Source organism: Pan troglodytes, chromosome 13 (genome assembly GCF_028858775.2).
Source record: "Pan troglodytes isolate AG18354 chromosome 13, NHGRI_mPanTro3-v2.0_pri, whole genome shotgun sequence".
NCBI classification, from domain to species: domain Eukaryota; kingdom Metazoa; phylum Chordata; class Mammalia; order Primates; family Hominidae; genus Pan; species Pan troglodytes.
The window spans coordinates 41,546,833-41,564,683 of record NC_072411.2 but is presented as its reverse complement, the minus strand read 5'-3'; the positions used below and the strand labels follow the sequence as shown (position 1 = coordinate 41,564,683).

Here is a 17,851-nt window from a genome sequence, read left to right as displayed (position 1 = left end):
TGCCAAACATTCGTCTGAAAGACAAGGAACCCTAAAAATCAGCATTAACGAAAGCTAAAGATAAAAGCTATTGTAGGAGAATGATGATTGGGACCAAGCAGTGCCAAGTGATGACATTTTGCAACAATCTTCCAAAGTCACAGTGATGTGAAATCTTCAAATAACTCCGAAAAATTAATTAAGAGACTTGCATTCCAGTCCAGCTCTGCACCTGCCTGGTGGTAAGACCTTAAAATTCTCATTATGTATCTAAGAATCTTAATTTCTTTATCTGTACAAAGTGGAGATTGGCCTTGAATACTCCTTAGGCCCCATCCAAAAATAAAATTTGTATGACTTTGGAATGATTCAATTGTTTTCTTTTTTATTTGGAAAATATAAATCACATATTTCCTAAAGCAAGAAGCAATTCTTTATGTGAGTAACAGCTTTTATCATAGTTTCTGGTTTTAAAAATCTTTCAGTAGCTTGCCACTGTCCATATAACAAAGGTATTATCTTGGGTCATGTGACCCTACAGAATCACATCTCTGTATTTTATACTCATCTCCCACCTATTGCTATAAATCTTCATTTTAAATTACAGGATAACTAACTATGTGTAGTTTTCTGAATATGCAATTCTATTTCACTCTATTGCCAATATTCTTTTTTTACCACCCCCATTTATCCAGTTAATTTCTGTTTGTAATCAAAAGCCCCATTCAAGCAAGACTGCTTCCCTAAAGATTATGTTGTGCCAAACAGTTAATCCCTTCCTCTTCTGTACTATCCTTTTGCCACATACCTCTTTTCTGTCATTTACATTTATGAGCTATCATATTCAATTCAACATAAAACAAAGCTTATATTATGTTCTTCCTTGCATTACCTAGCACTATGCCTTATAGGTGGGAAATAGTATGTATGGATAAAATTAAAATCCTTGATCTTTTGATTTTGAATGATCCTTTGTTACATGTGCTGATTTAGTTCCATTTACCTTAATAAGCGAGTATGAGAATATACTTAGGACTTGTATTGGTCCGTTTAGTAAAACATTTTAAAACAGTCAATTACTGTTTGTACAGTATCAGTCATTAGAGTAAAAACTGCAACACTTCTAGGAATATGTCTGTACTATAATAGGAAGATATCAAATATTTCTTCTGTAGTTTTAAAGTGTAAATAAATATCAAAAATTCTTAACACATGACCAGTATTTATAAAGACAATCAAATATTTTAATGAGACAGTTGAAAAAATTGTAAGCTATGCTTCTAAATAGCAGGTCAGTAGTTTTACATCCCATAATTTGTGGAAATCCAAAATGTTGGCTAATGATTAACATGACCAGTTATATTTCAAGACTCCTCTTGGTTTATTCCATTTTCTCTGAGAACAAATCCAATTTCTCAGGAAAACAAAGATTGTTTCTCTATGTTTTAAAAAATATGTCCTCCTTATAGATACATACATAGATAATAGATAGAAATGTGTATGTCTACATAGCATATATGTTTTAAATATTAATGCTCAGTTGCTAAACATAGATGTGCCATTTGTTGGTAAATGTGCTATAATATGAAATGAGCCAAGCCCCAAAAGAAATGAAATGAAATGAGCCAGGCCCCAAAAGAAAAATACTGCATGATTTAACTTATATATGGAATCTCTATAATTTGCATACATAGAAACAGAGTTGGATAGTGTCTATCAGGGGAGGGGAGAAAGTGGAAATAGGAAGTAAGTCAAAAAGTACAAACCTGCAGCCATGTAGGATGAATACATCTAGAAATTTGATGTGCAGCATGAGGAATATAGCTAATAATATTGCATTATATATTGAAATTTGTGACAACTGCAGATTTCAGGTGCTCTCATCACAGAAAAAGGTAATGAAAGGTGATGGATATGTTAATTTGCTTGACTATAGTAATCATTTTATAATATATGTATATCAATACATCTTGTAAACCTTAAATTTATATAATAAAAATAAATTTAAAATGAAAAATCTTTAGATTTGTAATAATGGTTATTGTAAGTCATTTAAAATTTAATATAAAAAAATTCAATGTGTAATAAATAATGACCTAGAACATGCTGTAGAAAAAAGAAAGTGCCAAGTTCAAAAACACTGATATATAATTTTTGAAAGTACAGCAATTAAAAGTATGCCTTGGACATGGTTGATATTCAACATATATTTTTGAAATAAAAAAAGACTATCACAAATGATTGCTATTGTGATGTGACTTTTTGATTTTGTTTACTTTTATCCATTTAATTTTTACTTTTACTGTATTTTCCCATTTAAAAAATATGCCCAGGATCAAATCTTACTCTCTCACAGCCACAGATATAATAATTTCAGATAAAGTGAAAGAAGTGATGATATTGAAAGAGTAACAAATATTTATTTTATAATTTTATATTAAAGATAAACTAAAAATACCTGATTACACTCTCTTTTGTGACCAAACATTTTTTTCATTGTTGTGCTTTGTGTGTGTGTATATGTATAGTATATATATGTATAAAAATATATAGTATATATTTTCTAAGATAACCAATATTATTCTGAGCAATTAACTCCCTAATGTCTTAATTAATATCAAATGTCTCTTAAACATTCATTTTAACATGTTGCTGAGACAGACATTCATTATTTGTTATTTTTTATCTAAGAAATTGCATGTCATCACAAGAAACATATATATATATACATATATATATGATACTTAACAAACGTTGGTTCAGTGTCAGAATAGATGGATGAATGGATAGAGGAAGGGATGGATGGTTGCCTGATTCAATGAATAACAGGGAAATGAATAACTGCTTATATAACTAAGGCAAAGGGGTCCTCTAGGGAGTAGCTGATAAGTTGATGACATATATATAGCATCTAGAGTATGTTTGTTCACAGTATTTCAGGATTAATTTTTATTTTTTCAATCTTTTTCACATTGTCTCATATTAGCCAAGCTCATAGAACTGACATAAAATTGAATGCTAATTTAATAAATTACAAAAAGAAATATAACTGCTAGGTAGACAATACTTATAGTTTTACTGGCCAACTTATTTACTTTGCAAGAAATTACTTGGAAAATCAAAATATAAAGACAATGTTGCTAATGAAATATAAATTAGTACAAGGGGTGTTAAGGTAAATGATTATAATGTTAAACCATGTCATGTCCAGTGAATACTTCAAAATTGGTATTGCCAAATTTTGCTTCTGTTGAAAATGTATTTTCTAGGATAACCAATATTATTCTGAGCAATTAACTTCCTAATTTCTTAATTAGTATCAACTGTGTCTTAAACATTCATTTTAACATGTTGCTAAGACAGACATTCATTATTTGTTATTTTATTTTTTATCTAAGATATTGCATGTCATCACAAGAAACATTTTAAAAATATGATAACTCATTTTTTCTTTTGTCTGGTTTATCACCAGCATTTATAAGACCAGAGCTAGGGAATGGGCTACATCTGGGTACACATGCATGGTCTTAATGTAGCAAATGTTTAGCCTGTCCTGGCTCTCACATAATCAGAACACAGAGAATATTCACAGAAAATATGATAACTCTTTGAATGTTAGAAAAACAACTAAACATTTATTGATACAAGATAGGATACTAATGTCAGAAGAAATGCTTAATTCAATTGGTGGGAAAGAATATCAATAAAAATAATTATTTGGTATCACCTAAATTAAGATACATCAATTTCACTAATGCTTTGTGAAGAAGAGTTTATAACCAGGATAAGTTCTAGACAATTTTTGTTCTTTAGATTCATGATAAAAATAATAACAATTACACTGAAGTGAATAATGTAAATGATATCTTTAAAACTGTCACTTAGAATTGTTCTGGCAATATGACAGCCTTGATGTTCTGAAAAACTATGCAGTATTAAACACCTAGGAATGCAGGATAAACTATATCTTTAAATGCATAGGAGAGCTCTCAAGAGGCTAAAGGAAAATCCAAAGAGGGCCAAAACAAAAAGAAAGCTGACACCAAAGTGATAAGCAAGAACTGAAGCCACATCTGTTCTAAGATATATGATGATACCAGAAATCCAAAACTGTGAGTATTAATCATCACCTGGAGAAAGGAGGAAAAGGTCGTGGTGGACCGACAGAATCCTCACATACATCCAACACCTTTAAGCTACTACATCTCCAGTACAAACACAGGCTAGAAATACACACACACACACACACACACACGCGCGCACATACACACACACGCACATACACACACGCCAGTAAAACAAACAAACAAATAAGACAGCAAATTTAAATAGGTTTTTTTTTTTTTTTCCTGCTTTGGTTAAGACTTTGGGGAAAAATACATGCAATCATTGGCTTAAATTAAAAGGAGTTAAGATTTTAATTAAGAATACTTATACAGTTTAGAAAGCCATAGCCAAAAAAAAAAATCACTCTAATTAGTAATGATAGGTGAAAAAAGATATATAGATATATAGATAGATGAAAAGAGAGATAGGAAACAAAAGAAAAGAAAGGAGAAAGAGAGAGAGAAAGAAAAAGAAAGCAGGCCAGCCTTAATAGCGACTAGACAAAAAAGACACAGAAAATACAGAAGACAATGAAAATAATGACAGCGGATTTCTTTTGGGAGAAAAGACTATCCAGAAAACAGTAGAACAATATCTTTAAAGTATAAAAAGGGGAGACAAAATAAAACAAAACATGAAAAAATAAAAGAAACCTGTGGATCCAAAATTCTATACCTAATAAAATCATCCTTGAAAACCAAGATGAAATAGACTTTCAAAATATATATAAAATCTTAAATAATTCATCACCATCAGATGTCTAAAACAAGCAAATATTAAGAAAGTCCTTCAGAGAGAAGGAAAATGACACCAGATGGAAATCTGGATCCACAAAAGGATTAAAGAACACTGGAAATGGTAGGTATGTGGGTAAATACAAAAAAGTTTCTTTTTATTATTATTTTAGTGCCTTTGAAAGATAACTGACAGTGTAAATAATTTTTTACAATATATTGTGGTGTTTATAACATATGTGAAATAAATTGTATGACAATAACACAAAGGCTGAGAGGAAAAATAGAAATATTTAGTTGTTAGGTTCTTATATGTGAAATAGTATAATATCAACTGAAAATAGATTGTGTTGAATTAAATACATATATTATAAACACTAAAGCAACCACTAATGTACAAAAATATTACTAAGAGAAATTAAGGAATACTAAAATTATTGGTGAGTTATGCCAGGTTCCTGAATCAAAAACTGTAATATTGTTAAGATGTCAATAGTCAAAATATACTGAAAAAAGAAGAAACAAATTAGAGAACTTATACCATCTGATTTCAAGACCTGCTATTATGAAACTGTGGTAATAAATATAGTACTGCATTAAGAGACACAAAAATAGGTCAATAGAATAAAATTATATGACAAGAAGTAGACTCATGCATAGATAGTCAATTGTTTAGCATTCAAGAAAAATGCTAAATCAATTCAGTAAAGAAAGGATAAACTTTTCAACAAATAAAACAATTAGATATTCACATACAGCAATAATAAAACAAATGTTTCATAACTTGCACAATGCAAAAATTAATTCAAAATAAACCAAAGATCTAAATTTTAAAACTAAAGTAAAACTTCTGAAAGGTATCATATGAGAAAATTTTTGTAACTATGGATTAGGCAAGCATCTTCTTTTTGCAGTATATGATTTCATTTATATAAAGTTCAACAACAACATAAACTAATTAAAGTTTATAGAAATCAGAATAGAGATTACCTCTAGGCAAGCAAGGATGAGGGTAGTAGTGGTGGCATGTATTGAAAAGGAGTGCAAAAATATGTATATGGTGATGAGATGTTCTATGTCTTTTTTTAAAAGGTTTTGTTGTTGTTGTGTAGAGTAGTTTTAGGTTCACAGCAAAATTGAGAGGAAGGTACAGGGATTTCTCATATACTTCCTGCCCCTACACATTCCTAGCCTCTCCCATTATGACCATCCCGCACCAAAGTGATACATTAGTTACAACTGATAAACCTACATTGACACATCATTATCACGCAAAGTCCATAGTTTATATGAAGGTTCACTCTTGTTGTTGTTTGTTCTATGAGTTTGGACAAATGTATAACGATAAAAATCCATAATTATAGTATTATTGTGGTAGTTTCACAGCCCTAATAATCTTCCATACTCTGCCTATTCATCCCTCCCTCCTCTGTATGCCTTGGCAACCACTGATCATTTTACTGTCTCTATACATTTGCCTTTTCAACAATGTCATATAGTTGGAATTCTACAGTACGTAGCCTTTTTAGGTCGCCTTATTTCATATAGTAGCACGCATTTAAGTAATTGCCATGTCTTTTCATGGTTTGATAACCCATTTCTTTTATTGTAGAATAATGTTCCATTTTCTGGATGTATCACAGATTATTTATCCATTGAACTAAATAGGGACATTGCGGTTCCTTCCAAGTTTTGGCAATTATGATTAATGATGATGTAAACACCTGTGCACATAAGATTTTTACTCTTTTGGGTAAATTCCAACTCCTTTGGAAGCATGATTGCTGAATCCTATTATAAAAGTATGCTTAGTTATATTTAAAAAGAAAACAAAACATCAAACTACCTCTCAAAGTGACTGTACCATTTTCCATTTCTAACAGTAATAAATTAGAGTCCTGTCACTTCACATCCTCATCAGCATTTGGTGTTGTCAGTGCTTTGAATTTGGCCATTCTAATAAGTATGTAGTGGTATCTCATTGTTTTAATTTGCATTTCCCTTATGATATTTGATGTGGAGCATGTTTTCATATGCTTATTTTCCATCTGCATATCTTGTTTGGTAAGGTCTGTTAAGTATTTGGCCTATTTTTAAGTTTTGTTTTGTTTTGTTTTCTTATGTTGAAGTTTAAGTGCTCTTTGTATATTTTGAATAATAGTCCTTTATCAACTATGTCTTTTTCAAATATTTTCCCCCAGTATGGGGCTTGTCTGTTCACTCTCTTGAGAGCATTTCATGCATGGGAAATAAAATTAACTATAGTTAAGTCCAACTTATCTATTATTTGTTTTTTTTTTCTTAATTTTTTTCTTCTACTTTTAGGATCCAGAGGAACACATGCAGGTTTGTTACAAGGGTAAACTGTATGTTGCTAGGGCTTGGTGTACAAGTGATCTCATTACACAGCTAGTGAGCATAGTACCCCATAGGTAGCCTTCCAACCCATACCCGCTTCCCATTCTCGCTTCTCAAGCAGTCCCCAGTGTATATTGTTTCCATCTTTGTGTCCATGTGTACTCAATGTTTAGCTCCCACTTGTGAGTGAGAACGTGGTATTTGGTTTTCCATATCTGCATTAGTTTGCTTAGGATAATGGCCTCCAGCTGCATTCATATTTCTGCAAAGAAAATAATTTTGGTCTTTTTTTATGGCTGCTTAGTGTGTGTGTGTGTGTGCGTGCGCACGCGTGTGTGTGTGTGTGTATGTATGTATATTTCACATTTTCTTTATTCAGTCCATCATTGATGGGTACTTCAGTTGAATCTCTTTTTGCTATTGTGAATAATGTTGCAATGAACATATTAGTGCATGTGTCTTTTTGGTAGAACAATTTATTTTTCTTTGGGTATATATGCAGTAGTAAAATTGCTGGATAAAATGATAATTTTTAAGTTCTTTGAGAAATCTTTAAAGGGCTTTCCACAGTGGCTAAGCTAATTTAAATTTCCACCAGCAGTGTACGTGTTCCTTTACCTCTGTAACCTTGCCACCATCTGTTCTTGGTCTTTCATTTAAGTCTTTAATCCATCTTGAGTTAATTTTTGTATTTGGTGAAAGGAAGGGGTCCAGTTTCATTCTTCTGTATATGGCTAGCCAGTTATCCCAGCACCATGTTTTGAATAGGGTGTCCTTTCCCTATTGTTTGTTATTGTTGACTTTGTCAAAGATCAGGTGGTTGTAGATGTACAGCTTTATTTCTGGGTTCTCTATCCTGTTTCATTGATCTCTGTGTCTGTTTTTGTACCAGATTTATGCTGTTTTGGTTGCTGTAGCCCTGTAGTATAGTTTGAAGTCAGATAGTGTGATATCTCTGGCTTTGTTCTTTTTGCTCAGGATTGGTTATTCTGGTTCTTTTTTGGTTCTATATGAATTTTAGAATAGCTTTTCTCAATTCTGTGAAAAATAATGTTGATAATTTGATTGGAATAGCATTGAATCTGTAAATTTCTTTGAGCAGTATGACCATTTTAACAATATTGATTCTTTCCATCCATGAGCATGAAATGTTCTTCTATCTGTTTTTGTCATCTGTTACTTCTTTCAGCAGTGTTTTGTAATTCTTACTGTAGAGGTCTTTCACCTCCTTGGTGAGTTGTATTTAAAGGTATTTTATTCTTTTTTTGGCTATTGTAAATGGGATTGCATTCCTGATTTGGCTATCAGCTTGGAGATTTCTGATGTATAGAAATGCTACTGATTTTTGTACATTGACTTTGTTTCCTGAAACTTTACTGAAGTTGTTTTGCAGTTCTAGCAGCCTTTTGGTAGAGTCTATGGGGTTTTCTAGGTATAGAGTGTGCAAAGAGAGAGAGTTTGACTTTCTTCAGGGATTGTGCCTTTAATTTCATAACTGAAATCTCATTGCCAAACCCAAGGTCATCAAGATCTTCTCTTCTGTTATTTTGTAAGAGTTTTACAGTGTTGCATTTTAAATTTAGGTTTATGATCCATTTTCAGTTAACTTTTGTGAAGAGCCTAAGTTTTGTGTCTAAATTCATTTTTTTCCATGTGAATGTCCAGTTGTTCTCATACCATTTATTACAGAGACAATTTTTTCTCCATTGTATTTTTTTGCTTCTTTTTAAAAGATCAGTTGATTATATTTATGTGGATCTATTTCTGAGCTCTCTATCCTATTTGTAGATTTTTTTTTGCCAATACCACACTGTTTCTCTTATTATAGTTTTATAGTAAATCTTAAACTTGAGTAGTGTCAGTTCTTCAAATTTGTTGTTCTTCTTCAATAGTGTTTCAGCTATTCTGGATCTTGTGCCTCTTTATATGAACTCTAGAATCAATTTGCTAATAGCTAAAAAAAATAATAACTGTTTGACATTTTGATTGAGACTGCATTGGATCTGAAGATCAAACTGGAAAGAAATGGCATCTTGACCATACTGGAGTCTTTGCCTTGTTCTCAATCTCAATAAAAAAGAAGCTATTTTCTCACACTTTAGAATTATGTTAGCTATCGTTATTTAAATAAATATTTTAGATCAAGTTGGTGAAGTTTCCCAGCATTGTATTTTGCAGGGAGATTTTTATCATAAATGGATTTTGTGAAATGCCTTTTCTGCATCTATTGATATAATCATGTGACTTTTCTTTTTCAGCCTGATTATGTGACGAATTATGTTAATTTATTTTTAAAAGTTGAATTAGCTGTGCATTCCTGAGAAAATTCCCTCTTGGTTTTGGTGTACAATTGTTTTCATACAATGTTGGACTTTGTTTGCTAGTATTTTGTTGAGGATTTTTGCAACTATGCTTGTGAAAGTAATTAAACCCTTTAATTATTGTAATGCATTTGTCTGGTTTTAATATCAGCATGATGCTGGACTAATAGAATGAGTTAAGAAGTATTCTCTTTGCTTCTATATTCTTAAAGAGATCCTTTTTTTTTTAATTGATAAATTTCTTCCTTGAATGTATGGTAGAATTCACTGGTGAACTTATCTGGACCTGGTGCTTTCTGTTTTGGAAGAGTTTTAGTAAGTTCAGGCTGCTATAACAAAATTATATAACCTGTGTAGCTTATAAACAAAAGGAACTCATTTTCCATAGGTGCAGAGAATGGAAAGTCTAAGACCAAGCTGCCAAAATTTTGGTGTCTGACGAGGGACGTAGATAGCTTTTCATAGATAGCTTCTCCCTGTGTTCAATACACTGTGTGTATTGAAAGGGGAAAGATAGATTTCTGGTGTTTCTTTTATAAGGGTACTGGTTCCATTAATGAAAGCACTACTCTCATAATCCAATCTTTGAATTAGCCCCATCTTTGAATACCATCACATTGATGATTAGATTTTCAACATATAAAATTTGGGGGGGACACAAATATTCAGATCATACCATTCTACCGCAGATCCACAAAATTTATGTCCTTCTTGCTTGTAAAACACATCATTCCATCCCAATAGCCTCAGAAGTCTTAACATGTTCCAACATCAACTCAAGTCTGAAGTCCAAAGTTACGTGAAAATACTATCTAAACTAGATATGGGTGACACTCTCTAGTTGTGAGCTTATAAAATAAACAGGTTATGTTCTTCCAAAGTACAGTGTTGGTACAGGCTTAGGATACACATTCTGATTCCAAAAGGGAGCAATAGGAAAGATGACAGATGTAACAAGTCCCAGGCAAGTCTGAAACCAAACAGGGCAAACAAAATTAAATATTAAGGATCAAAAATAATCTTTTTTTACTCAATGTCATGTTTTCTGGAAATACAGGATAGGGGTTGGGCACCAGGATCCAGGCAGCCTTGTCCTTCAAAATCTAGATGGAGATAGCCACATCTCAACAGTTCATGCACTCTATGCTCTGGGGAAGATGAGATGGCACACAGTGGACACTGCCAACGTTAAGTATTTGTGCCCTCTGGAGAGGTAGCCAATTCAGTCCACACTGCACCTGAAACCACTGGAGTCACACCTAGGGCAGCCAAGGAACACTGTGCTAAAATTCATGGAGTAGAGCCTTGAAATGGCTTCGACCTCCAGTTCCTTGCACTCTGGACCTATGATAGGAGGTGGTAACTCCAGTAATTTACAAAATGCCCTCAGGATTATTCCTCTATTGTCTAGATGAGTAGCCCCTGGCTTCTGTTGAAATAGCAAATCCAGACTAATCTTATGAAAATCACTTGTCTCTACCTCTATTCTCTCCTGAACATATTTTATCATTCCTTGCAACATGAGTAGGCTGAGAATTTTCCAAATTTTTAAGTCCTGCTTCCTTTTTGATTAAAAGTTTGGCCTTTAATCATTTCTCTTTTCTTACATTTTATTGTAAGAATTGAAAAGGGCCCAGGACACACTTTAAGCACTTTGCTTAGAAATTTGTTCAGCCAAATACCCAATTCATTGCTCATACCTTTTGCCTTCCACAAAACACAATTTAGCCAAGGTTTTTGTCAGTTTATAACAAGGATTGCCTTTTCTCCAGTTTCCAATAACATATTCTTTATTTCTGTCTGTAGGGATTTTTTCCCAATATTTACTGTGAGAACCTGAGTAAACTCCTGGAGGGTAAACTCATGAAAGTGTGGGGTCCCCCTATGACTACGTCCCTCTGGAGTTTTTAATTCTCATACTTGTCCACACCTAGCCTCCAGCAATGTCAAATACAGTTTAGGTTTTATTACCTTGACACTGGTTCCCATGGAAGTTTTTGCTCTGATATGTTGCAATTTCCTATATCCCCCTGTCAGTTTCTCCAGTTTTAAGGACAGTGGTTTGCCCTGTGATCTGACTTCTCTTATGGATCTAAGATTTTTTTTTATTTTTCAGTTTGTTCAGCTTTTTGCTTACTATTAGGATGGAATGGTGACTTTTAAGCTCTTTATTTACAGAACTCAAGATTTTTTAGATATGACACCAAAACCATGACCCGCAAAAGAAAAAAAAATGTAAATTAGACTTTATCAAAATTAATACTTTTTAATCTTCAAAAATTTCTGCTAAGATAATTAAATGGAGACATAGGATGGAAAAAAATAAGCATTTGTAAATAATATTTTTGATGAAGTACTTATATCAAGATTATATCAAAATGTCTTCAAACCCAATAGGGAAGCAAACAACCCACAAAAGGTCTGCAATGTATTGGTGCACTTTACCAAAGAAGATACACAGATATAAGCATGTGAAAAGATGTTTAGCTAAATCAGTCATTATGGACATATCAATACATATCTTTTAGAATGTCTCATAGAGTGTTTGCTAGTCAGAGTGTAAAATGACACAAGCTTTTGGAAAACTATTGTATTTTCTTTGTTTTAATTTTTAATTTTAGGTTTGGGGGTACATGTGGAGGTTCGTTACATAGATAAACACATGCCATGGGGGTTTGTTGTACATATTATTATATCACCCAGGTATTGAGCTCAGTACCTATTAGTTATCTCTTTTGCTCCTCTCCCTCCTTCTACCCTCCCCATTCCAAGTAGACCCCAGTGTCTGTTGCTTTCCTCTTTGTGTGCATAAGTTCTTATCACTTAGCTTCCACTTTATGTGAGAACATGTGATATTTGGTTTTCTGTTCCTCCATTAATTTGCTAAGGGTGATAGCCTCTGGCTCCATCCATGTTCCCATAAAAGACACAATCTCATTCTTTTATGGCTGTATAATACTACATGGTTTGTATGTACCATATTTTCTTTATCCAGTCTGGCACTGATGGGCATTTAGGTTGATTCCATGTCCTTCCATTGATGGGCATTTTGGTTGATTCCATATTGTGAACAGTGCTACAGTGAACATTCACATTCTTGTTTCTTTATGGTAGAATACTTTATGTTCCTCTGGGTATACACCCAGTAATGGGATTGCTGGGTCAAATGTTAGTTTGCTTTTAGCACTTTGAGGAATCGCCATACTGTCTTCCATAATAGTTGAAATAATTTACACTCCCAGCAACAGTGTATAAGGGTTCCCTTTCCTCTGCAACCTTGCCAGCATCTGCAATTTTTTGACTTTTTAAATTATAGCCATTCTGACTGGTGTGAGATAGGTATCTCATTGTGGGTTTGATTAGCATTTCTCTAATGATCAGTGATATTGAGCTTTTCTTCCTATGATTGTTGGCCCCATGTATTTCTTCTTTTGAGAAGCATCTGTTCATGTCCTTTGACCACTTTTTTATGAGTTGTTTTTCTCTTGTAAATTTGTTTAAGTTCCTGATAGATGCTGGACATTAGATCTTTGTCAGATGCATAGTTTGCAAATATTTTCTCTAATTCTGTAGGTTGTTTATGTACTCTGTTGATAGTTTCTTTTGATATGCAAAGGCTATTTAGTTTAATTAGATCCCATTTGTCAATGTTTGCTTTTGTTGTAATTGTTTTTGGTGTCTTTGTCATGAAATCTTTGCCTATTCCTATGTCCAGGATGGTATTGCCTGGGTTGTCTTCCAGGGTTTTTATAGTTTTGGGTTTTAAGTTTAAGTCTTTAAGCCATCTTGTGTTGATTTTTGTATATGGCATAAGGAAGGGATCCAGCTTCAATCTTCTGCATATGGCTATCCAATTTTTCTAACACCATTTATTGAATAGGGAGTATTTTTCCCATTGTTTGTCTTTGTTAGCTTTGTCAAATATCAGATAGTTGTGTATGTGCAGTCTTATTCCTGGGCTCTCTATTCTGTTCCATTGGTCTATATTTCTGTTTTTGTACCAGTACCATGCTGTTTTAGTCACTGTAGCCTTGTAATATAAAGTCAGTTAGTGTGATGCCTCCAGCTTTGTTCTTTTTGCTTAGGATTGCCTTGGCTATTCAGGCTTGCTTTTGAATCCATATAAATTTTAAAGTAATTTTTTCTAGTTCTGTAAATAATGTTGTTGGTAGTTTCATAGGAATAGCATTGAATTTGTAATTGCTTTGGGAAGTATAGCCACTTTAATGATATTGATTCTTCCTATCCATAAACATGGAATGTTTTTTCACTTGTTTGTGTCTTCTCTTATTTCTTTGAGCTGTGTTTTGTAGTTCTTATTGTAGAGATCTTTCACCTCCCTGGTTAGCTGTATTACTAGGCGTGTGTGTGTGTGTGTGTGCATGTGTGTCAATTATGAATGGGATTGCCTTTCAGATTTCGCTCTCGGTTTGGTTGTTTTTGGTGTATAGGAATGCTAGTAATTTTTGTACATTGATTTTGTACTCTACAACTTTACTGAAGTTATTAGCTAAAAGAGGTTTTTGGCTGAGACTATGGGGTTTTCTAGATATAGAATCATGTCGTCTGCAAACAGAGATAGTTTGACTTCCTCCCATCCTGTTTGGATGTCCTTTATTTTTTTTCTCTTGCCTGATTGCTATGGCTAGGACTTCCAATACTTTGTTGAATAGAAGTTGCTAGAGAGGGAATCCTTGTCTTGTGCTGGTTTTCAAGGGGAATGCTTCCAGCTTTTACCAGTTTAGTATAATGTTGGCTGTGGGTTTCTCATAAGTGGTTCTTATTATTTTGAGGTATATTCCTTTAATACATAGCTTATTGAGAGTTTTTAACATAAAAGGATATTGAATTTTATCAAAAGCCTTTTCTGCATCTATTGAGATGATCATGTGGTTTTTGTCTTTAGTTCCATTCATGTGATAGGTCACATTTATTTATTTTCATATGTTCAACCAAACCTGCATCACAGGTTATAAAGCCTGCTTGATCATGGTGAATTCACTTTTTATGTACTGACAAATATGGTTTACAAGTATTTTGTTGAGGATTTTTGCATTCATGTTCCTCAAGAATATTGGCCTGAAGTTTTTGTTGTTGTTGTTGTTGTATCTCTGCCGGGTTTTGCTATTAAGATGCTGCTGGCCTCAGAGAATGAGTTGAAGGACTCAGAGAAGTCCCTCCTTCTCAATTTTTTGAAATAGCTTTCATGGAATGGTACCAACTCTTCTTTGTACATCTGTTAGAATTTGACTGTGAATCCTTCAGGTCCTGGGCTTTTTTGTTGGTAGGCTATTTATTACTGATTCAATTTCAAAGCTCAGTATTAGTCTGTTCAGGGAATCAATTTCTTCTTGGCTTAGTCTTGGGAGGGTGTATGTGTCCAGGAATTTACCCATCTCTTCCAGGTTTTCTAGTTTGTGTGTCTAGAAATGTTCATAGTAGTTTCTGATGGTTGTTTTTATTTCTCTGCAGTGAGTACTAACATTCCCTTTGTCATTTCTAATTGTGTTCATTTGGATCTTATCTGTTTCCTTCTTAATTAGTCTAGCCAGTGGCCTATTTTATTAATTTTTTCAAAAAACCAACACCTGGATTTTTTGATCTTTTGAATGTTTTTTTGTGTCTCATTTTTCTTCAGCTCAGCTCTGACTTTTGTTATTTCTCATCTTCTGGAGCTTTGGGGTTGATTTGTTCTTGCTTCTCTAATTCTATCAGTTGTGAAGTTAGGTTGTTAATTTGCCATCTTTCTAACTTTTTATGTGGGCATTTAGTGCTATGAATTTTCCTCTTAATGCTGCCTTAGCTATGTTCCAGAGATTCTGGTATGTTGTATCTTTGTTCTCATTAGTTTCAGTTAATTTCTTGATTTCTGCCTTAATTTCATTATTTACCAAAAAGTAATTCAGAGCATGTTGTTTAATTTCCATGTAAATGTATAGTTTTGAGCAATTTTCATTGTGTTGACTTCTATTTTTATTGTGCTTTGGTCCAAGAGTGTATTTGGCATGATTTCAGTTCTTTTACATTTGTTGAAGATGGTTTTATGCCCAATTACATGGTTGATTTTAGGGGATGTGCCATGTGGCAATAAGAAGAATGTACATTCTGTTGTTTTTAGGTGGAGACTTCTGTAAAGGTCTATCAAACCCATTTGATCCAATGCTGAGTTTAGGTCCTGAATATTTGTTAATTTTCTGCCTCAGTGATCTGTCTTGTACTGTCAATGGAGTGTTGAAGTTTCCCACTAATATTCTGTGGGAGTCGATGTCTCTTTGTAGGTCTCTAAGAACTTGCTTTATGAATCTGGGTGCTCCTGTGTTGGGTACATATATATTTAGGATACTTAGGTCTTGTTGAATTAAACCCTTTACCATTATGCAATGCTCTTCATTGTCTTTTTTGATCACTGTTCTTTTGAAATCCATTTTGTGTGAAATTAGGATGGAAACCCCTGCATTTTTCTGTCTTCCATTTGTTTGGTAGATTTTTCTTCATCCTTTTATTTTGAGCCTATGAGTGTCACTGTATGAATGATGGGTCTCTTGAAGACAGCATACCATTGGTTCTTGCTTTTTATCCAGTCTTGCCACTCTGTGCCTTTTAAGTGGGGGCATTGAGCCCATTTACATTCAAGGTTAGTATCGCTATGTGTGGATTTGATCCTGTCATTGTGCTGTTAGCTGGTTATTATGTTGGCTTGTTTGTGTGTTGCTTTACAGTGACACTGGTCTGTGTGTCTAAGTGTGTTTTTGTATTATCTGGTAGCAGTCTTTCCTTTCTATATTTAGTATTCCTCTCAAGTCCTCTTGTAAGGCAGGTCTGGTAGTAATGAAGTCTATCAACTTTTGCTTACAATAGTAAGCAACTTTTGCTTTACAATACTAAGCAAATTTTGCTTTACAATAGTAAAGTTTTGGCTTTGTGACTTGATTTAGCCAACAGAATATGGTTGAATCAACATTGTGATAGGTCCAATCTAGGCTTTAAAAAAGCATTACAACATTTCTGCTCACACTCTTGGACCTCTACTTCCATGAGGCAAATAAGCCCAAGCTAACATGCTAGAGGATGAGAGACCAAAGCTTGTTTCATCCATAGCTATAATAAAGCACCCAGCCTAAAGACCCTCCAATTGGTTGCAGACACTTGAACATACCTAGCTAACATCATCCAAGCCCAGCTCATACAAGAAGGACCAACCACCTGAACACAGACCTAAGTGCTGATGTACAGAACCATAAGCTGAATAAATTATTATTCCAAGTTCAGAGTAGTTTGACAAATAGTAAAAGCTAACTGATACATATGTGAAGAAGTTATACAGAATATAACACAGACTTGCAGAGAGAGAGAATATAAGATCGGCTGTGAGACTTCAAAGATAGCATTCAAAGATCTAATGCTCACTTTGAAATTCTTAAAGAAAACAATAGAATAAGGAAGAGATATTTGAAAAGATAATAATGCTTGTGGTGGGTTAAGTAGTGGCCCACACCGTACCCCAAAGATAATTTCATCAAGAATCTCAAAATGTTACATATCTGGAATGAAGATTTAATTCACAGATACAATTAAAATAAGGATCTGAAAATGAAATCATACTGGATTAGGATGGGCCATAAAACTAATCATCACTGTTTTTATAAGAGACTAAAATGAGAAGACACAGAGAGGAAGGTTACATGAAGACAGAGGCAGAGATTATAGTGATATATTGATAAGCCAAGGAGTGTTAAGAATTGCTGGGTTCCACCACATCCTAGGAGAGAGGCATTGAATGACTCTTCCCTCCGAGCCTCCAGGGGGAACCAACCCTGCTGACACCTTGATTTTGGACTTATGACCTCCAGAACTATGAGATAATACATTTCTGTTGTTTTAAATTACCCACTTTATAGTAGTTTGTCATGGCATTCCTAGAAAACTAATACTCTGGTTAAGGAGTTTTAAAAACTAATGAGGAATATGAATTCTCAGTTTCAAAATTCTAACACATATTAAAAGAGTGAAAAGGAAAAGACAACTATACCTACACAAACTGGTTAACTCGCTATCAAAGATAAGGTTATATGACAAAAAGTCTCCTAGCCACCCAATTCTCTTCCTCCCTGACACAACTACTGTTATCATTTTGTTTGCATGTATGTATCCCCTGCCCTAGATTTTGTATTTAGTACAAAATTTAATATTTTTAAAGATACATTTCAGTATCAATTGTTCAAATTAAAAGTATGTACATTTTCTCCAGATTGAGAATATTCTTAGTTCTTAGGGGATATTCATCTGTTTTTGTCTCTTAGGGTAAAGTGGGGGTATCTAGGCATTCTATATTGTGGTTAATTTTGGTAAACT

General features: G+C 33.5%; 1 non-coding gene across 1 annotated transcript; it reads right to left on the bottom strand.

Moving 5' to 3' along the window:
- Nucleotides 1-3,439: 3,439 nt before the first annotated feature.
- On the bottom strand, nt 3,440-3,571 carry LOC112208478 (small nucleolar RNA SNORA72). Its single transcript, XR_002942956.1, has one exon. It is a non-coding gene; the product is annotated as a small nucleolar RNA SNORA72 (small nucleolar RNA).
- Between the last annotated feature and the right edge of the window lie 14,280 nt (nt 3,572-17,851).